Source organism: Macaca nemestrina, chromosome 17 (assembly GCF_043159975.1).
Source record: "Macaca nemestrina isolate mMacNem1 chromosome 17, mMacNem.hap1, whole genome shotgun sequence".
NCBI classification, from domain to species: domain Eukaryota; kingdom Metazoa; phylum Chordata; class Mammalia; order Primates; family Cercopithecidae; genus Macaca; species Macaca nemestrina.
Window position 1 is genome coordinate 31,930,722 of NC_092141.1, and position 22,891 is coordinate 31,953,612.

Here is a 22,891-nt window from a genome sequence, read left to right on the forward strand (position 1 = left end):
TCGGAGGATATTTCCTTTTTCACCATAGCCCTCTATGGGCTTCCAAATATCACTTTGCCAATTCCACAAGAACTGTCTTAGCGAAAGGCTTCTTGAGGGGAAAGCTGTAACTCTGTGAGATGATTTCACAGAACGCAAAGAAGGTTCTCAGAAAGCTTGTTTCTCTTGGTTATCAGAGGATATTTCCTTTGGCCCCATAGTCTTCAAAGGGAAAGGAAATATCTGTTCTCAGATTCCACAGAAATAAGGCTAGCAAAGAGATCCACGAAATACAGATGTAACTCTGTGAGATGAATTAACAGAACACTAAGCAGTTTCTCAGAAAGCTTCTTTCCTAATTTCATCGGAGGATATTTCCTTTTTCACCATAGCCCTCTATGGGCTTCCAAATATCACTTTGCCAATTCCACAAGAACTGTCTTAGCGAAAGGCTTCTTGAGGGGAAAGCTGTAACTCTGTGAGATGATTTCACAGAACACAAAGAAGTTTCTCAGAAAGCTTCTTTCTCTTTGTTATCGGAGGATATTTCCTTTGGCCCTATAGTCTTCAAAGGGAAAGGAAATATCTGTTGTCAGATTCCACAGAAAAAAGGCTAGCAAAGAGATCCACGAAATACAGATGTAACTCTGTGAGATGAATTAAGAGAACAGTAAGCAGTTTCTCAGAAAGCTTCTTTCCAGATTTCATCGGAGGATATTTCCTTTTTCACCACAGCCCTCTATGGGCTTCCAAATAACACTTTGCCAATTCCACAAGAACTGTCTTAGCGAAAGGCTTCTTGAGGGTAAAGCTGTAACTATGTGAGATGATTTCACAGAACACAAAGAAGATTCTCAGAAAGCTTCTTTCTCTTGGTTATCGGAGGATATTTCCTTTTGCCCTATAGTCTTCAAAGGGAAAGGAAATATCTGTTGTCAGATTCCACAGAAATAAGGCTAGCAAAGAGATCCACGAAATACAGATGTAACTCTGTGAGATGAATTAACAGAACACTAAGCAGTTTCTCAGAAAGCTTCTTTCCAGATTTCATCGGAGGATATTTCCTTTTTCACCATAGCCCTCTATGGGCTTCCAAATATCACTTTGCCAATTCCACAAGAACTGTCTAAGCGAAAGGCTTCTTGAGGGGAAAGCTGTAACTCTGTGAGATGATTTCACAGAACACAAAGAAGTTTCTCAGAAAGCTTCCTTCTCTTGGTTATCAGAGGATATTTCCTTTGGCCCTATAGTCTTAGAAACTAAGCAGTTTCTCAGAAAGCTTCTTTCCAGATTTAATGGGGGGATATTTCCTTTCTCAATATAGCCCTCTATGGGCTTCCAAATAACACTTTGCCAATTCCACAAGAACTGTCTTAGCGAAAAGCTTCTTGAGGGGAAAGCTGTAACTCTGTGAGATGATTTCACAGAACACAAAGAAGTTTCTCAGAAAGCCTCTTTCTCCTTGTTATCGGAGGATATTTCCTTTGGCCCTATAGTCTTCAAAGGGAAAGGAATTATCTGTTGTCAGATTCCACAGAAATAAGGCTAGCAAAGAAATCCACGAAATACAGATGAAACTCTGTGAGATGAATTAACAGAACACTAAGCAGTTTCAGAGAAAGCTTCTTTCCACATTTCATCGGAGGATATTTCCTTTTTCACCATAGCCCTCTATGGGCTTCCAAATATCACTTTGCCAATTCCACAAGAACTGTCTTAGCGAAAGGCTTCTTGAGGGGAAAGCTGTAACTCTGTGAGATGATTTCACAGAACACAAAGAATTTTCTCAGAAAGCTTCTTTCTCTTTGTTATCGGAGGATATTTCTTTTGGCCCTATAGTCTTCAAAGGGAAAGGAAATATCTGTTGTCAGATTCCACAGAAATAAGGCTAGCGAAGACATCCACGAAATACAGATGTAATTCTGTGAGATGAATTAACAGAACACTAAGCAGTTTCTCAGAAAGCTTCTTTCCAGATTTCATCGGAGGATATTTCCTTTTTCACCTTAGCCTTCTATGGGCTTCCAAATACCACTTTGCCAATTCCACAAGAACTGTCTTAGCGAAAAGCTTCTTGAGGGGAAAGCTGTTACTCTATGAGATGATTTCACAGAACACAAAGAAGTTTCTCAGAAAGCTTCTTTCTCTTGGTTATCGGAGGATATTTCCTTTGGCCCCATAGTCTTCAAAGGGAAAGGAAATATCTGTTGTCAGATTCCAGAGAAATAAGGCTAGCAAAGAGATCCACGAAATACAGATGTAACTCTGTGAGATGAATTAACAGAACACTAAGCAGTTTCTCAGAAAGCTTCTTTCCAGATTTCATCGGAGGATATTTCCTTTTTCACCATAGCCCTCTATGGGCTTCCAAATATCACTTTGCCAATTCCACAAGAACTGTCTTAGCGAAAGGCTTCTGGAGGGGAAAGCTGTAACTCTGTGAGATGATTTCACAGAACACAAAGAAGTTTCTCAGTAAGCTTCTTTCTCTTTGTTATCGGTGGATATTTCCTTTGGCCCTATAGTCTTCAAAGGGAAAGGAAATATCTGTTGTCAGATTCCACAGAAATAAGGCTAGCAAAGAGATCCACGAAAAACAGATGTAACTCTGTGAGATGAATTAATAGAACACTAAGCAGTTTCTCAGAAAGCTTCTTTCCAGATTTCATGGGAGGATATTTCCTTTCTCACCATAGCCCTCTATGTGCTTCCAAATAACACTTTGCCAATTCCACAAGAACTGTCTTAGCGAAAAGCTTCTTGAGGGGAAAGCTGTCACTCTGTGAGATGATTTCACAGAACACAAAGAAGTTTCTCAGAAAGCTTCTTTCTCTTGGTTATAGGAGGATATTTCCTTTGGCCCTTTAGTCTTCAAAGGGAAAGGAAATATCTGTTGTCAGATTCCACAGAAATAAGGCTAGCAAAGAGATCCACGAAATACAGATGTAACTCTGTGAGATGAATTAACAGAACACTAAGCAGTTTCTCAGAAAGCTTCTTTCCAGATTTCATGGGAGGATATTTCCTTTCTCACCGTAGCCCTCTATGTGCTTCCAAATAACACTTTGCCTATTCCACAAGAACTGTCTTAGCGAAAAGCTTCTTGAGGGGAAAGCTGTAACTCTGTGAGATGATTTCACAGAACACAAAGAAGTTTCTCAGAAAGCTTCTTTCTCTTTGTTATCGGAGGATATTTCCTTTGGCCCTATAGTCTTCAAAGGGAAAGGAAATATCTGTTGTCAGATTCCACAGAAATAAGGCTAGCAAAGAGATCCACGAAATACAGATGTAACTCTGTGAAATGAATTAACAGAACACTAAGCAGTTTCTCAGAAACCTTCTTTCCAGATTTCATCGGAGGATATTTCCTTTTTCACCATAGCCCTCTATGGGCTTCCAAATATCACTTTGCCAATTCCACAAGAACTGTCTTAGCGAAAGGCTTCTTGAGGGGAAAGCTGTAACTCTGTGAGATGATTTTACAGAACGCAAAGAAGTTTCTCAGAAAGCTTGTTTCTCTTGGTTATCAGAGGATATTTCCTTTGGCCCTATAGTCTTCAAAGGGAAAGGAAATATCTTTGTCAGATTCCACAGAAATAAGGCTATCAAAGATATCGACGAAATACAGATGTAATTCTGTGAGTTGAATTAGCAGAACACTAAGCAGTTTCTCAGAAAGCTTCTTTCCAGATTTCATCGGAGGATATTTCCTTTTTCACCATAGCCCTCTATGGGCTTCCAAATAACACTTTGTCAATTCCACAAGAACTGTCTTAGCGAAAGGCTTCTTGAGGGGAAAGCTGTAACTCTGTGAGATGATTTCACAGAACACAAAGAAGTTTCTCAGAAAGCTTCCTTCTCTTGGTTATCAGAGGATATTTCCTTTGGCCCTATAGTCTTCAAAGAGAAAGGAAATATCTTTGTCAGATTCCACAGAAATAAGGCTAGCAAAGAGATCCACGAAATACAGATGTAACTCTGTGAGATGAATTAACAGAACACTAAGCAGTTCCTCAGAAAGCTTCCTTCCAGATTTCATCGGAGGATATTTCCTTTTTCACCATAGCCCTCTATGGGCTTCCAAATATCACTTTGCCAATTCCACAAGAACTGTCTAAGCGAAAGGCTTCTTGAGCGGAAAGCTGTATCTCTGTGAGATGATTTCACAGAACACAAAGAAGTTTCTCAGAAAGCTTCCTTCTCTTGGTTATAGGAGGATATTTCCTTTGGCCCTATAGTCTTCAAAGGGAAAGCAAATATCTGTTGTCAGATTCCACAGAAATAAGGCTAGCAAAGAGATACACGAAATACAGATGTAACTCTCTGAGATGAATTAACAGAACACTAAGCAGTTTCTCAGAAAGCTTCTTTCCAGATTTAATGGGAGGATATTTCCTTTCTCACCATAGCCCTCTATGGGCTTCCAAATAACACTTTGCCAATTCCACAAGAACTGTCTTAGCGAAAAGCTTCTTGAGGGGAAAGCTGTAACTCTGTGAGATGATTTCACAGAACACAAAGAAGTTTCTCAGAAAGCTGCTTTCTCTTGGTTATCGGAGGATATTTCCTTTGGACCCATAGTCTTCAAAGGGAAAGGAAATATCTGTTGTCAGATTCCAGAGAAATAAGGCTAGCAAAGAGATCCAGAAATACAGATGTAACTCTGTGAGATGAATTAACAGAACACTAAGCAGTTTCTCAGAAAGCTTCTTTCCAGATTTCATCGGAGGATATTTCCTTTTTCACCATAGCCCTCTATGGGCTTCCAAATATCAATTTGCCAATTCCAGAAGAACTGTCTTAGCGAAAGGCTTCTGGAGGGGAAAGCTGTAATTCTGTGAGATGATTTCACAGAACACAAAGAAGTTTCTCAGAAAGCTTCTTTCTCTTTGTTATCGGAGGATATTTCCTTTGGCCCTATAGTCTTCAAAGGGAAAGGAAATATCTGTTGTCAGATTCCACAGTAATAAGGCTAGCAAAGAGATCCACGAAATAGAGATGTAACTCTGTGAGATGAATTAACAGAACACTAAGCAGTTTCTCAGAAAGCTTCTTTCCAGATTTCATCGGAGGATATTTCCTTTCTCACCATAGCCCTCTATGTGCTTCCAAATAACACTTTGCCTATTCCACAAGAACTGTCTTAGCGAAAAGCTTCTTGAGGGGAAAGCTGTAACTCTGTGAGATGATTTTACAGAACGCAAAGAAGTTTCTCAGAAAGCTTGTTTCTCTTGGTTATCAGAGGATATTTCCTTTGGCCCTATAGTCTTCAAAGGGAAAGGAAATATCTTTGTCAGATTCCACAGAAATAAGGCTATCAAAAATATCTACGAAATACAGATGTAATTCTGTGAGTTGAATTAGCAGAACACTAAGCAGTTTCTCAGAAAGCTTCTTTCCAGATTTCATCGGAGGATATTTCCTTTTTCACCATAGCCCTCTATGGGCTTCCAAATAACACTTTGTCAATTCCACAAGAACTGTCTTAGCGAAAGGCTTCTTGCGGGGAAAGCTGTAACTCTGTGAGATGATTTCACAGAACACAAAGAAGTTTCTCAGAAAGCTTCCTTCTCTTGGTTATCAGAGGATATTTCCTTTGGCCCTATAGTCTTCAAAGGGAATGCAAATATCTGTTGTCAGATTCCACAGAAATAAGGCTAGCAAAGAGCTCCAGGAAATACAGATGTAACTCTCTGAGATGAATTAACAGAACACTAAGCAGTTTCTCAGAAAGCTTCTTTCCAGATTTAATGGGAGGATATTTCCTTTCTCACCATAGCCCTCTATGGGCTTCCAAATAACACTTTGCCAATTCCACAAGAACTGTCTTAGCGAAAAGCTTCTTGAGGGGAAAGCTGTAACTCTGTGTGATGATTTCACAGAACACAAAGAAGTTTCTCAGAAAGCCTCTTTCTCCTTGTTATCGGAGGATATTTCCTTTGGACCTATAGTCTTCAAAGGGAAAGGAATTATCTGTTGTCAGACTCCACAGAAAAAAGGCTAGCAAAGAGATCCACGAAATACAGATGTTACTCTGTGAGATGAATTAACAGAACACTAAGCAGTTTCAGAGAAAGCTTCTTTCCACATTTCATCGGAGGATATTTCCTTTTTCACCATAGCCCTCTATGGGCTTCCAAATATCACTTTGCCTATTCCACAAGAACGGTCTTAGCGAAAGGCTTCTTGAGGGGAAAGCAGTAACTCTGTGAGATGATTTCACAGAACACAAAGAAGTTTCTCAGAAAGCTTCTTTCTCTTGGTTATCGGAGGATATTTCTTTTGGCCCTATAGTCTTCAGAGGGAAAGGAAATGTCTGTTGTCGGATTCCACAAAAATAAGGCTAGCAAAGAGATCCACGAAATACAAATGTAACTGTGTGAGATGAATTAACAGAACACTAAGCAGTTTCTCAGAAAGCTTGTTTCCAGATTTCATCGGAGGATATTTCCCTTTCACCATAGCCCTCTATGGGCTTCCAAATATCACTTTGCCAATTCCACAAGAACTGTCTTAGCGAAAGGCTTCTTGAGGGGAAAGCTGTAACTCTGTGAGATGATTTCACAGAACACAAAGAAGTTTCTCAGAAAGCTTCCTTCTCTTGGTTATAGGAGGATATTTCCTTTGGCCCTATAGTCTTCAAAGGGAAAGGAAATATCTGTTGTCAGATTCCACAGAAATAAGGCTGGCAAAGAGATCCACGAAATACAGATGTAACTCTGTGACATGAATTAACGGAACACTAAGCAGTTTCTCAGAAAGCTTCTTTCCGGATTTCATCGAAGGATATTTCCTTTTTCACCATAGCCCTCTATGGGCTTCCAAATATCACATTGCCAATTCCACAAGAACTGTCTTAGCGAAAGGCTTCTTGAGGGGAAAGCTGTAACTCTGTGAGATGATTTCACAGAACGCAAAGAAGTTTCTCAGAAAGCTTGTTTCTCTTGGTTATCAGAGGATATTTCCTTTGGCCCTATAGTCTTCAAAGGGAAAGGAAATATCTTTGTCAGATTCCACAGAAATAAGGCTATCAAAGACATCCACGAAATACAGATGTAATTCTGTGAGTTGAATTAACAGAACACTAAGCAGTTTCTCAGAAAGCTTCTTTCCAGATTTCATCGGAGGATATTTCCTTTTTCACCATAGCCCTCTATATGCTTCCAAATAACACTTTGTCAATTCCACAAGAACTGTCTTAGCGAAAGGCTTCTTGAGGGGAAAGCTGTAACTCTGTGAGTTGATTTCACAGAACACAAAGAAGTTTCTCAGAAAGCTTCTTTCTCTTGGTTATCGGAGGATATTTCCTTTGGCCCCATAGTCTTCAAAGGGAAAGGAAATATCTGTTCTCAGATTCCATAGAAATAAGGCTAGCAAAGAGATCCACGAAATACAGATGTAACTCTGTGAGATGAATTAACAGAACACTAAGCAGTTTCTCAGAAAGCTTCTTTCCAGATTTCATCAAAGGATATTTCCTTTTTCACCATAGTCCTCTATGGGCTTCCAAATATCACTTTGCCAATTCCACAAGAACTCTCTTAGCGAAAGACTTCTTGAGGGGAAAGCTGTAATTCTGTGAGATGATTTCACAGAACACAAAGAAGTTTCTCAGAAAGCTTCTTTCTCTTTGTTATCGGAGGATATTTCCTTTGGCCCTATAGTCTTCAAAGGGAAAGGAAATATCTGTTGTCAGATTCCAGAGAAAAAAGGCTAGCAAAGAGATCGACGAAATACAGATGTAACTCTGTGAGATGAATTAACAGAACACTAAGCAGTTTCTCAGAAAGCTTCTTTCCAGATTTCATCGGAGGATATTTCCTTTTTCACCATAGCCCTCTATGGGCTTCCAAATATCACTTTGCCAATTCCACAAGAACTGTCTTAGCGAAAGGCTTCTTTAGGGGAAAGCTGTAACTTTGTGAGATGATTTCACAGAACACAAAGAAGTTTCTCAGAAAGCTTCTTTCTCTTGGTCATCGGAGGATATTTCTTTTGGCCCTGTTGTCTTCAGAGGGAAAGGAAATATCTGTTGTCAGATTACACAGAAAAAAGGCTAGCAAAGAGATCCACGAAATACAGATGTAACTCTGTGAGATGAATTAACAGAACACTAAGCAGTTTCTCAGAAAGCTTCTTTCCAGATTTCATGGGAGGATATTTCCTTTCTCACCATAGCCCTCTATGTGCTTCCAAATAACACATTGCCAATTCCAGAAGAACTGTCTTAGCGAAAAGCTTCTTGAGGGGAAAGCTGTAACTCTGTGAGATGATTTCACAGAACACAAAGAAGTTTCTCAGAAAGCTTCTTTCTCTTTGTTATCGGAGGATATTTCCTTTGGCCCTATAGTCTTCAAAGGGAAAGGAAATATCTGTTGTCAGATTCCACAGAAATAAGGCTAGCAAAGAGATCCACGAAATACAGATGTAACTCTGTGAAATGAATTAACAGAACACTAAGCAGTTTCTCAGAAAGCTTCTTTCCAGATTTCATCGGAGGATATTTCCTTTTTCACCATAGCCCTCTATGGGCTTCCAAATATCACTTTGCCAATTCCACAAGAACTGTCTTAGCGAAAGGCTTCTTGAGGGGAAAGCTGTAACTCTGTGAGATGATTTCACAGAACGCAAAGAAGTTTCTCAGAAAGCTTGTTTCTCTTGGTTATCAGAGGATATTTCCTTTGGCCCTATAGTCTTCAAAGGGAAAGGAAATATCTTTGTCAGATTCCACAGAAATAAGGCTATCAAAGACATCCACGAAATACAGATGTAATTCTGTGAGTTGAATTAACAGAACACTAAGCAGTTTCTCAGAAAGCTTCTTTCCAGATTTCATCGGAGGATATTTCCTTTTTCACCATAGCCCTCTATATGCTTCCAAATAACACTTTGTCAATTCCACAAGAACTGTCTTAGCGAAAGGCTTCTTGAGGGGAAAGCTGTAACTCTGTGAGATGATTTCACAGAACACAAAGAAGTTTCTCAGAAAGCTTCTTTCTCTTGGTTATCGGAGGATATTTCCTTTGGCCCCATAGTCTTCAAAGGGAAAGGAAATATCTGTTCTCAGATTCCACAGATAAGGCTAGCAAAGAGATCCACGAAATACAGATGTAACTCTGTGAGATGAATTAACAGAACACTAAGCAGTTTCTCAGAAAGCTTCTTTCCAGATTTCATCAAAGGATATTTCCTTTTTCACCATAGTCCTCTATGGGCTTCCAAATATCACTTTGCCAATTCCACAAGAACTCTCTTAGCGAAAGACTTCTTGAGGGGAAAGCTGTAATTCTGTGAGATGATTTCACAGAACACAAAGAAGTTTCTCAGAAAGCTTCTTTCTTTTTGTCATCGGAGGATATTTCCTTTGGCCCTATAGTCTTCAAAGGGAAAGGAAATATCTGTTGTCAGATTCTAGAGAAAAAAGGCTAGCAAAGAGATCCACGAAATACAGATGTAACTCTGTGGGATGAATTAACAGAACACTAAGCAGTTTCTCAGAAAGCTTCTTTCCAGATTTCATCGGAGGATATTTCCTTTTTCACCATAGCCCTCTATGGGCTTCCAAATATCACTTTGCCAATTCCACAAGAACTGTCTTAGCGAAAGGCTTCTTGAGGGGAAAGCTGTAACTCTGTGAGATGATTTCACAGAACACAAAGAAGTTTCTCAGAAAGCTTCTTTCTCTTGGTCATCGGAGGATATTTCTTTTGGCCCTGTTGTCTTCAGGGGGAAAGGAAATATCTGTTGTCAGATTCCACAGAAAAAAGGCTAGCAAAGAGATCCACGAAATACAGATGTAACTCGGTGAGATGAATTAACAGAACACTAAGCAGTTTCTCAGAAAGCTTCTTTCCAGATTTCATCGGAGGATATTTCCTTTTTCACCATAGCCCTCTATGGGCTTCCAAATATCACTTTGCCAATTACACAAGAACTGTCTAAGCGAAAGGCTTCTTGAGGGGAAAGCTGTAACTCTGTGAGATGATTTCACAGAACACAAAGAAGTTTCTCAGAAAGCTTCCTTCTCTTGGTTATAGGAGGATATTTCCTTTGGCCCTATAGTCTTCAAAGGGAAAGGAAATCTCTGCTGTCAGATTACACAGAAATAAGGCTAGCAAAGAGATCCACGAAATACAGATGTAACTCTCTGAGATGAATTAACAGAACACTAAGCAGTTTCTCAGAAAGCTTCTTTCCAGATTTAATGGGAGGATATTTCCTTTCTCACCATAGCCCTCTATGTGCTTCCAAATAAGACTTTGCCAATTCCACAAGAACTGTCTTAGCGAAAAGTTTCTTGAGGGGAAAGCTGTAACTCTGTGAGATGATTTCACAGAACACAAAGAAGTTTCTCAGAAAGCTTCTTTCTCTTTGTTATCGGAGGATATTTCCTTTGGCCCTATAGTCTTCAAAGGGAAAGGAAATATCTGTTGTCAGATTCCACAGAAATAAGGCTAGCAAAGAGATCCACGAAATACAGATGTAACTCTGTGAGATGAATTAACAGAACACTAAGCAGTTTCAGAGAAAGTTTCTTTCCACATTTCATCGGAGGATATTTCCTTTTTCACCATAGCCCTCTATGGGCTTCCAAATATCACTTTGCCAATTCCACAAGAACGGTCTTAGCGAAAGGCTTCTTGAGGGGAAAGCTGTAACTCTGTGAGATGATTTCACAGAACACAAAGAAGTTTCTCAGAAAGCTTCTTTCTCTTGGTTATCGGAGGATATTTCTTTTGGCCCTATAGTCTTCAGAGGGAAAGGAAATATCTGTTGTCAGATTCCACAGAAATAAGGCTAGCAAAGAGATCCACGAAATACAGATGTAACTCTGTGAGATGAATTAACAGAACACTAATCAGTTTCTCAGAAAGCTTCTTTCCAGATTTCATCAGAGGATATTTCCTTTTTCACCATAGCCCTCTACGGGCTTCCAAATATCACTTTGCCAATTCCACAAGAACTGTCTTAGCGAAAGGCTTCTTGAGGGGAAAGCTGTAACTCTGTGAGATGATTTCACAGAACACAAAGAAGTTTCTCAGTAAGCTTCCTTCTCTTGGTTATAGGAGGATATTTCCTTTGGCCCTATATTCTTCAAAGGGAAAGGAAATATCTGTTGTCAGATTCCACAGAAATAAGGCTAGCAAAGAGATCTACGAAATACAGATGTAACTCTGTGAAATGAATTAACAGAACACTAAGCAGTTTCTCAGAAAGCTTCTTTCCAGATTTCATGGGAGGATATTTCCTTTCTCACCATAGCCCTCTATGTGCTTCCAAATAACACTTTGCCAATTCCACAAGAACTGTCTTAGTGAAAAGCTTCTTGAGGGGAAAGCTGTCACTCTGTGAGATGATTTCACAGAACACAAAGAAGTTTCTCAGAAAGCTTCCTTCTCTTGGTTATAGGAGGATATTTCCTTTGGCCCTTTAGTCTTCAAAGGGAAAGGAAATATCTGTTGTCAGATTCCACAGAAATAAGGCTAGCAAAGAGATCCACGAAATACAGATGTAACTCTGTGAGATGAATTAACAGAACACTAAGCAGTTTCTCAGAAAGCTTCTTTCCAGATTTCATGGGAGGATATTTCCTTTCTCACCATAGCCCTCTATGTGCTTCCAAATAACACTTTGCCTATTCCACAAGAACTGTCTTAGCGAAAGGCTTCTTGAGGGGAAAGCTGTAACTCTGTGAGATGATTTTACAGAACGCAAAGAAGTTTCTCAGAAAGCTTGTTTCTCTTGGTTATCAGAGGATATTTCCTTTGGCCCTATAGTCTTCAAAGGGAAAGGAAATATCTTTGTCAGATTCCACAGAAATAAGGCTATCAAAAATATCGACGAAATACAGATGTAATTCTGTGAGTTGAATTAGCAGAACACTAAGCAGTTTCTCAGAAAGCTTCTTTCCAGATTTCATCGGAGGATATTTCCTTTTTCACCATAGCCCTCTATGGGCTTCCAAATAACACTTTGTCAATTCCACAAGAACTGTCTTAGCGAAAGTCTTCTTGAGGGGAAAGCTGTAACTCTGTGAGATGATTTCACAGAACACAAAGAAGTTTCTCAGAAAGCTTCCTTCTCTTGGTTATCAGAGGATATTTCCTTTGGCCCTATAGTCTTCAAAGGGAATGCAAATATCTGTTGTCAGATTCCACAGAAATAAGGCTAGCAAAGAGATCCAGGAAATACAGATGTAACTCTCTGAGATGAATTAACAGAACACTAAGTAGTTTCTCAGAAAGCTTCTTTCCAGATTTAATGGGAGGATATTTCCTTTCTCACCATAGCCCTCTATGGGCTTCCAAATAACACTTTGCCAATTCCACAAGAACTGTCTTAGCGAAAAGCTTCTTGAGGGGAAAGCTGTAACTCTGTGTGATGATTTCACAGAACACAAAGAAGTTTCTCAGAAAGCCTCTTTCTCCTTGTTATCGGAGGATATTTCCTTTGGACCTATAGTCTTCAAAGGGAAAGGAATTATCTGTTGTCAGATTCCACAGAAAAAAGGCTAGCAAAGAGATCCACGAAATACAGATGTTACACTGTGAGATGAATTAACAGAACACTAAGCAGTTTCAGAGAAAGCTTCTTTCCACATTTCATCGGAGGATATTTCCTTTTTCACCATAGCCCTCTATGGGCTTCCAAATATCACTTTGCCAATTCCACAAGAACTGTCTTAGCGAAAGGCTTCTTGAGGGGAAAGCTGTAACTCTGTGAGATGATTTCACAGAACGCAAAAAAGGTTCTCAGAAAGCTTGTTTCTCTTGGTTATCAGAGGATATTTCCTTTGGCCCTATAGTCTTCAAAGGGAAAGGAAATATCTTTGTCAGATTCCACAGAAATAAGGCTATCAAAGACATCCACGAAATACAGATGTAATTCTGTGAGTTGAATTAACAGAACACTAAGCAGTTTCTCAGAAAGCTTCTTTCCAGATTTCATCGGAGGATATTTCCTTTTTCACCATAGCCCTCTATATGCTTCCAAATAACACTTTGTCAATTCCACAAGAACTGTCTTAGCGAAAGGCTTCTTGAGGGGAAAGCTGTAACTCTGTGAGATGATTTCACAGAACACAAAGAAGTTTCTCAGAAAGCTTCTTTCTCTTGGTTATCGGAGGATATTTCCTTTGGCCCCATAGTCTTCAAAGGGAAAGGAAATATCTGTTCTCAGATTCCACAGAAATAAGGCTAGCAAAGAGATCCACGAAATACAGATGTAACTCTGTGAGATGAATTAACAGAACACTAAGCAGTTTCTCAGAAAGCTTCTTTCCAGATTTCATCAAAGGATATTTCCTTTTTCACCATAGTCCTCTATGGGCTTCCAAATATCACTTTGCCAATTCCACAAGAACTCTCTTAGCGAAAGACTTCTTGAGGGGAAAGCTGTAATTCTGTGAGATGATTTCACAGAACACTAAGAAGTTTCTCAGAAAGCTTCTTTCTCTTTGTCATCGGAGGATATTTCCTTTGGCCCTATAGTCTTCAAAGGGAAAGGAAATATCTGTTGTCAGATTCCAGAGAAAAAAGGCTAGCAAAGAGATCCACGAAATACAGATGTAACTCTGTGAGATGAATTGACAGAACACTAAGCAGTTTCAGAGAAAGCTTCTTTCCAGATTTCATCGAAGGATATTTCCTTTTTCACCATAGCCCTCTATGGGCTTCCAAATATCACTTTGCCAATTCCACAAGAACTGTCTTAGCGAAAGGCTTCTTGAGGGGAAAGCTGTAACTCTGTGAGATGATTTCACATAACACAAAGAAGTTTCTCAGAAAGCTTCTTTCTCTTGGTCATCGGAGGATATTTCTTTTGGCCCTGTTTTCTTCAGGGGGAAAGGAAATATCTGTTGTCAGATTCCACAGAAAAAAGGCTAGCAAAGAGATCCACGAAATACAGATGTAACTCGGTGAGATGAATTAACAGAACACTAAGCAGTTTCTCAGAAAGCTTCTTTCCAGATTTCATCGGAGGATATTTCCTTTTTCACCATAGCCCTCTATGGGCTTCCAAATATCACTTTGCCAATTCCACAAGAACTGTCTAAGCGAAAGGCTTCTTGAGGGGAAAGCTGTAACTCTGTGAGATGATTTCACAGAACACAAAGAAGTTTCTCAGAAAGCTTCCTTCTCTTGGTTATAGGAGGATATTTCCTTTGGCCCTATAGTCTTCAAAGGGAAAGGAAATCTCTGTTGTCAGATTCCACAGAAATAAGGCTAGCAAAGACATCCACGAAATACAGATGTAACTCTCTGAGATGAATTAACAGAACACTAAGCAGTTTCTCAGAAAGCTTCTTTCCAGATTTAATGGGAGGATATTTCCTTTCTCACCATAGCCCTCTATGTGCTTCCAAATAAGACTTTGCCAATTCCACAAGAACTGTCTTAGCGAAAAGTTTCTTGAGGGGAAAGCTGTAACTCTGTGAGATGATTTCACAGAACACAAAGAAGTTTCTCAGAAAGCTTCTTTCTCTTTGTTATCGGAGGATATTTCCTTTGGCCCTATAGTCTTCAAAGGGAAAGGAAATATCTGTTGTCAGATTCCACAGAAATAAGGCTAGCAAAGAGATCCACGAAATACAGATGTAACTCTGTGAGATGAATTAACAGAACACTAAGCAGTTTCAGAGAAAGCTTCTTTCCACATTTCATCGGAGGATATTTCCTTTTTCACCATAGCCCTCTATGGGCTTCCAAATATCACTTTGCCAATTCCACAAGAACGGTCTTAGCGAAAGGCTTCTTGAGGGGAAAGCTGTAACTCTGTGAGATGATTTGACAGAACACAAAGAAGTTTCTCAGAAAGCTTCTTTCTCTTGGTTATCGGAGGATATTTCTTTTGGCCCTATAGTCTTCAGAGGGAAAGGAAATATCTGTTGTCAGATTCCACAGAAATAAGGCTAGCAAAGAGATCCACGAAATACAGATGTAACTCTGTGAGATGAATTAACAGAACACTAATCAGTTTCTCAGAAAGCTTCTTTCCAGATTTCATCAGAGGATATTTCCTTTTTCACCATAGCCCTCTACGGGCTTCCAAATATCACTTTGCCAATTCCACAAGAACTGTCTTAGCGAAAGGCTTCTTGAGGGGAAAGCTGTAACTCTGTGAGATGATTTCACAGAACACAAAGAAGTTTCTCAGTAAGCTTCCTTCTCTTGGTTATAGGAGGATATTTCCTTTGGCCCTATAATCTTCAAAGGGAAAGGAAATATCTGTTGTCAGATTCCACAGAAATAAGGCTAGCAAAGAGATCTACGAAATACAGATGTAACTCTGTGAAATGAATTAACAGAACACTAAGCAGTTTCTCAGAAAGCTTCTTTCCAGATTTCATCGGAGGATATTTCCTTTTTCACCATAGCCCTCTATGGGCTTCCAAATATCACTTTGCCAATTCCACAAGAACTGTCTTAGCGAAAGGCTTCTTGAGGGGAAAGCTGTAACTCTGTGAGATGATTTCACAGAACACAAAGAAGTTTCTCAGAAAGCTTCTTTCTCTTGGTTATCAGAGGATATTTCCTTTGGCCCCATAGTCTTCAAAGAGAAAGGAAATATCTTTGTCAGATTCCACAGAAATAAGGCTAGCAAAGACATCCACGAAATACAGATGTAATTCTGTGAGATGAATTAAGAGAACACTAAGCAGTTTCTCAGAAAGCTTCTTTCCAGATTTCATCGGAGGATATTTCCTTTTTCACCACAGCCTTCTATGGGCTTCCAAATAACACTTTGCCAATTCCACAAGAACATTCTTAGCGAAAAGCTTCTTGAGGGGAAAGCTGTAACTCTATGAGATGATTTCACAGAACACAAAGAAGTTTCTCAGAAAGCTTCTTTCTCTTTGTTATCGGAGGATATTTCCTTTAGCCCCACAGTCTTCAAAGGGAAAGGAAATATCTGTTGTCAGATTCCAGAGAAATAAGGCTAGCAAAGAGATCCACGAAATACACATGTAACTCTGTGAGATGAATTAACAGAACACTAAGCAGTTTTTCAGAAAGCTTCTTTCCAGATTTCATCGGAGTATATTTCCTTTTTCACCATAGCAATCTATGGGCTTCCAAATATCACTTTGCCAATTCTAGAAGAACTGTCTTAGCGAAAGGCTTCTGGAGGGGAAAGCTGTAACTCTGTGAGATGATTTCACAGAACACAAAGAAGTTTCTCAGAAAGCTTCTTTCTCTTGGTTATCGGAGGATATTTCCTTTGGCCTCATAGTCTTCAAAGGGAAAGGAAATATCTGTTGTCAGATTCCACAGAAAAAAGGCTAGCAAAGAGATCCACGAAATACAGATGTAACTCTGTGAGGTGAATTAACAGAACACTAAGCAGTTTCTCAGAAAGCTTCTTTCCAGATTTCATCAGAGGATATTTTCTTTTTCACCATAGTCCTCTATCGGCTTCCAAATATCACTTTCCCAATTCCACAAGAACTCTCTTAGCGAAAGACTTGTTGAGGGGAAAGCTGTAATTCTGTGAGATGATTTCACAGAAAACAAAGAAGTTTCTCAGAAAGCTTCTTTCTCTTTGTTATCGGAGGATATTTCCTTTGGCCCTATAGTCTTCAAAGGGAAAGGAAATATCTGTTGTCAGATTCCAGAGAAAAAAGGCTAGCAAAGAGATCCACGAAATACAGATGTAACTCTGTGAGATGAATTAACAGAACACTAAGCAGTTTCAGAGAAAGCTTCTTTCCAGATTTCATCGGAGAATATTTCCTTTTTCACCATAGCCCTCTATGGGCTTCCAAATATCACTTTGCCAATTCCACAAGAACTGTCTTAGCGAAAAGCTTCTTGAGGGGAAAGCTGTAACTCTGTGAGATGATTTCACAGAACACAAAGAAGTTTCTCAGAAAGCTTCTTTCTCTTTGTTATCGGAGGATATTTCCTTTGGCCCCATAGTCTTCAAAGGGAAAGGAAATATCTGTTGTCAGATTCCAGAGAAAAAAGGCTAGCAAAGAGATCCACGAAATACAGATGTAACTCTGTGAGATGAATTAACAGAACACTAAGCAGTTTCTCAGAAAGCTTCTTTCCAGATTTCATGGGAGGATATTTCCTTTTTCACCATAGCCCTCTATGGGCTTCCAAATATCACTTTGGCAATTCCACAAGAACTGTCTTAGCGAAAGGCTTCTTGAGGGGAAAGCTGTAACTCTGTGAGATGATTTCACAGAACACAAAGAAGTTTCTCAGAAAGCTTCCTTCTCTTGGTTATAGGAGGATATTTCCTTTGGCCCTATAGTCTTCAAAGGGAAAGGAAATATCTGTTGTCAGATTCCACAGAAATAAGGCTAGCAAAGAGATCCACGAAATACAGATGTAACTCTGTGAGATGAATTAACAGACACTAAGCAGTTTCTCAGAAAGCTTCTTTCCAGATTTCATCGGAGGATATTTCCTTTTTCACCATAGCCCTCTGTGGGCTTCCAAATATCACTTTGCCAATTCCAGAAGAACTGTCTTAGCGAAAGACTTCTGGAGGGGAAAGCTGTAACTCTGTGAGATGATTTCACAGAACACAAAGTAGTTTCTCAGACAGCTTCTTTCTCTTTGTTATCGGAGGATATTTCCTTTGGCCCCATAGTCTTCAAAGGGAAAGGAAATATCTGTTGTCAGATTCCAGAGAAATAAGGCTAGCATAGAGATCCACGAAATACAGACGTAAATCGGTGAGGTGAATTAACAGAACACTAAGCAGTTTCTCAGAAAGCTTCTTTCCAGATTTCATCGGAGGATATTTCCTTTTTCACCATAGCCCTCTATGGGCTTCCAAATATCACTTTGCCAATTCCACAAGAACTCTCTTAGCGAAAGACTTCTTGAGGGGAAAGCTGTAATTCTGTGAGATGATTTCACAGAACACAAAGAAGTTTCTCAGAAAGCTTCTTTCTCTTGGTTATCGGAGGATATTTCCTTTGGCCCCATAGTCTTCAAAGGGAAAGGAAATATCTGTTGTCAGATTCCAGAGAAATAAGGCTAGCAAAGAGATCCACGAAATACAGATGTAACTCTGTGAGATGAATTAACAGAACACTAAGCAGTTTTTCAGAAAGCTTCTTTCCAGATTTCATCGGAGTATATTTCCTTTTTCACCATAGCAATCTATGGGCTTCCAAATATCACTTTGCCAATTCTAGAAGACCTGTCTTAGCGAAAGGCTTCTGGAGGGGAAAGCTGTAACTCTGTGAGATGATTTCACAGAACACAAAGAAGTTTCTCAGAAAGCTTCTTTCTCTTGGTTATCGGAGGATATTTCCTTTGGCCTCATAGTCTTCAAAGGGAAAGGAAATATCTGTTGTCAGATTCCACAGAAAAAAGGCTAGCAAAGAGATCCACGAAATACAGATGTAACTCTGTGAGGTGAATTAACAGAACACTAAGCAGTTTCTCAGAAAGCTTCTTTCCAGATTTCATCAGAGGATATTTCCTTTTTCACCATAGTCCTCTATCGGCTTCCAAATATCACTTTCCCAATTCCACAAGAACTCTCTTAGTGAAAGACTTCTTGAGGGGAAAGCTGTAATTCTGTGAGATGATTTCACAGAACACAAAGAAGTTTCTCAGAAAGCTTCTTTCTCTTTGTTATCGGAGGATATTTCCTTTGGCCATATAGTCTTCAAAGGGAAAGGAAATATCTGTTATCAGATTCCAGAGAAAAAAGGCTAGCAAAGAGATCGACGAAATACAGATGTAACTCTGTTAGATGAATTAACAGAACACTAAGCAGTTTCAGAGAAAGCTTCTTTCCAGATTTCATCGGAGGATATTTCCTTTTTCACCATAGCCCTCTATGGGCTTCCAAATATCACTTTGCCAATTCTACAAGAACTGTCTTAGCGAAAGGCTTCTTTAGGGGAAAGCTGTAACTTTGTGAGATGATTTCACAGAACACAAAGAAGTTTCTCAGAAAGCTTCTTTCTCTTGGTCATCGGAGGATATTTCTTTTGGCCCTGTTGTCTTCAGAGGGAAAGGAAATATCTGTTGTCAGATTACACAGAAAAAAGGCTAGCAAAGAGATCCACGAAATACAGATGTAACTCTGTGAGATGAATTAACAGAACACTAAGCAGTTTCTCAGAAAGCTTCTTTCCAGATTTCATGGGAGGATATTTCCTTTCTCACCATAGCCCTCTATGTGCTTCCAAATAACACATTGCCAATTCCACAAGAACTGTCTTAGCGAAAAGCTTCTTGAGGGGAAAGCTGTAACTCTGTGAGATGATTTCACAGAACACAAAGAAGTTTCTCAGAAAGCTTCTTTCTCTTTGTTATCTGAGGATATTTTCTTTGGCCCTATAGTCTTCAAAGGGAAAGGAAATATCTGTTGTCAGATTCCACAGAAATAAGGCTAGCAAAGAGATCCACGAAATACAGATGTAACTCTGTGAAATGAATTAACAGAACACTAAGCAGTTTCTCAGAAAGCTTCTTTCCAGATTTCATCGGAGGATATTTCCTTTTTCACCATAGCCCTCTATGGGCTTCCAAATATCACTTTGCCAATTCCACAAGAACTGTCTTAGCGAAAGGCTTCTTGAGGGGAAAGCTGTAACTCTGTGAGATGATTTCACAGAACGCAAAGAAGTTTCTCAGAAAGCTTGTTTCTCTTGGTTATCAGAGGATATTTCCTTTGGCCCTATAGTCTTCAAAGGGAAAGGAAATATCTTTGTCAGATTCCACAGAAAAAAGGCTATCAAAGACATCCACGAAATACAGATGTAATTCTGTGAGTTGAATTAACAGAACACTAAGCAGTTTCTCAGAAAGCTTCTTTCCAGATTTCATCGGAGGATATTTCCTTTTTCACCATAGCCCTCTATATGCTTCCAAATAACACTTTGTCAATTCCACAAGAACTGTCTTAGCGAAAGGCTTCTTTGGGGGAAAGCTGTAACTCTGTGAGATGATTTCACAGAACGCAAAGAAGTTTCTCAGAAAGCTTCTTTCTCTTGGTTATCGGAGGATATTTCCTTTGGCCCCATAGTCTTCAAAGAGAAAGGAAATATCTGTTCTCAGATTCCACAGAAATAAGGCTAGCAAAGAGATCCATGAAATACAGATGTAACTCTGTGAGATGAATTAACAGAACACTAAGCAGTTTCTCAGAAAGCTTCTTTCCAGATTTCATCGGAGGATATTTCCTTTTTCACCATAGTCCTCTATGGGCTTCCAAATATCACTTTGCCAATTCCACAAGAACTCTCTTAGCGAAAGACTTCTTGAGGGGAAAGCTGTAATTCTGTGAGATGATTTCACAGAACACAAAGAAGTTTCTCAGAAAGCTTCTTTCTCTTGGTTATCGGAGGATATTTCCGTTGGCCCTATAGTCTTCAAAGGGAAAGGAAATATCTGTTGTCAGATTCCAGAGAAAAAAGGCTAGCAAAGAGATCCACGAAATACAGATGTAACTCTGTGAGATGAATTAACAGACACTAAGCAGTTTCTCAGAAAGCTTCTTTCCAGATTTCATCGGAGGATATTTCCTTTTTCACCATAGCCCTCTATGGGCTTCCAAATATCACTTTGCCAATTCCACAAGAACTGTCTTGGCGAAAGGCTTCTGGAGGGGAAAGCTGTAACTCTGTGAGATGATTTCACAGAACACAAAGAAGTTTCTCAGAAAGCTTCTTTCTCTTTGTTATCGGAGGATATTTCCTTTGGCCCTATAGTCTTCAAAGGGAAAAGAAATATCTGTTGTCAGATTCCACAGAAATAAGGCTAGCAAAGAGATCCACGAAATACAGATGTAACTCTGTGAGATAAATTAACAGAACACTAAGCAGTTTCTCAGAAAGCTTCTTTCCAGATTTCATCGGAGGATATATCCTTTTTCACCATAGCCCTCTATGGGCTTCCAAATATCACTTTGCCAATTCCACAAGAACTGTCTTAGCGAAAGGCTTCTTGAGGGGAAAGCTGTAACTCTGTGAGATGATTTCACAGAACACAAAGAAGTTTCCTAGAAAGCTTCTTTCTCTTTGTTATCGGAGGATATTTCCTTTGGCCCTATCGTCTTCAAAGGGAAAGGAAATATCTGTTGTCAGATTCCACAGAAATAAGGCTAGCAAAGAGATCCACGAAATACAGATGTAACTCTGTGATATGAATTAACAGAACACTAAGCAGTTTCTCAGAAAGCTTCTTTCCAGATTTCATCGGAGGATATTTCCTTTTTCACCATACCCCTCTATGGGCTTCCAAATAACACTTTTCCAATTCCACAAGAACTGTCTTAGCTAAAGGCTTCTTGAGGGGAAAGCTGTAACTCTGTGAGTTGATTTCACAGAACACAAAGACTTTTCTCAGAAAGCTTCTTTCTCTTGGTTATCGGAGGATATTTCCTTTGGCCCTATAGTCTTCAAAGGGAAAGGAAATATCTGTTGTCAGATTCCACAGAAATAAGGCTAGCAAAGATAGCCACGAAATACAGATGTAACTCTGTGAGATGAATTAACAGAACACTAAGCAGTTTCTCAGAAAGCTTCTTTCCAGATTTCATCGGAGGATATTTCCTTTTTCACCATAGCCCTCTATGGGCTTCCAAATATCACTTTGCCAATTCCACAAGAACTGTCTTAGCGAAAGGCTTCTTGAGGGGAAAGCTGTAACTCTGTGAGATGATTTCACAGAACACAAAGAAGTTTCTCAGAAAGCTTCCTTCTCTTGGTTATAGGAGTATATTTCCTTTGGCCCTATAGTCTTCAAAGGGAAAGGAAATATCTGTTGTCAGATTCCACAGAAATAAGGCTAGCAAAGAGATCCACGAAATACAGATGTAACTCTCTGAGATGAATTAACAGAACACTAAGCAGTTTCTCAGAAAGCTTCTTTTCAGATTTAATGGGAGGTTATTTCCTTTCTCATCATAGCCCTCTAGGGGCTTCAAAATATCACTTTGCCAATTCCACAAGAACTGTCTTAGCGAAAGGCTTCTTGAGGGGAAAGCTGTAACTCTGTGAGATGATTTCACAGAACACAAAGAAGTTTCTCAGAAAGCTTCTTTCTCTTGTTTATCAGAGGGTATTTCCTTTGTCCCTATAGTCTTCAAAGGGAACGGAAATGTCTTTGTCAGATTCCACAGAAATAAGGCTAGCAAAGAAATCCACGAAATACAGATGTAACTCTGTGAGATGAATTAACAGAACACTAAGCAGTTTCTCAGAAAGCTTCTTTCCAGATTTCATCGGAGGATATTTCCTTTTTCACCGTAGCCCTCTATGGGCTTCCAAATATCACTTTGCCAATTCCACAAGAACTGTCTTAGCGAAAGGCTTCTTGAGGGGAAAGCTGTAACTCTGTGAGATGATTTCACAGAACACAAGGAAGTTTCTCAGAAAGCTTCTTTCTCTTGGTTATCGGAGGATATTTCCTTTGGCCCCATAGTCTTCAAAGGGAAGGGAAATATCTGTTGTCAGATTCCACAGAAATAAGGCTAGCAAAGAGATCCACGAAATACAGATGTAACTCTGTGAGATGAATTAACAGAACACTAAGCAGTTTCTCAGAAAGCTTCTTTCCAGATTTCATCGGAGGATATTTCCTTTTTGACCATAGCCCTCTACGGGCTTCCAAATATCACTTTGCCAATTCCACAAGAAGTGTCTTAGCGAAAGGATTCTTGAGGGGAAAGCTGTAACTCTGTGAGATGATTTCAAAGAACACAAAGAAGTTTCTCAGAAAGCTTCTTTCTCTTTGTTATCGGAGGATATTTCCTTTGGCCCTATACTCTTCAAAGGGAAAGGAAATATCCTTGTCAGATTCCACAGAAATAAGGCTAGCAAAGAGATCCAAGAAATACAGATGTAACTCTGTGAGATAAATTAACAGAACACTAAGCAGTTTCTCAGAAAGCTTCTTTCCAGATTTCATCGGAGGTTATTTCCTTTTTCACC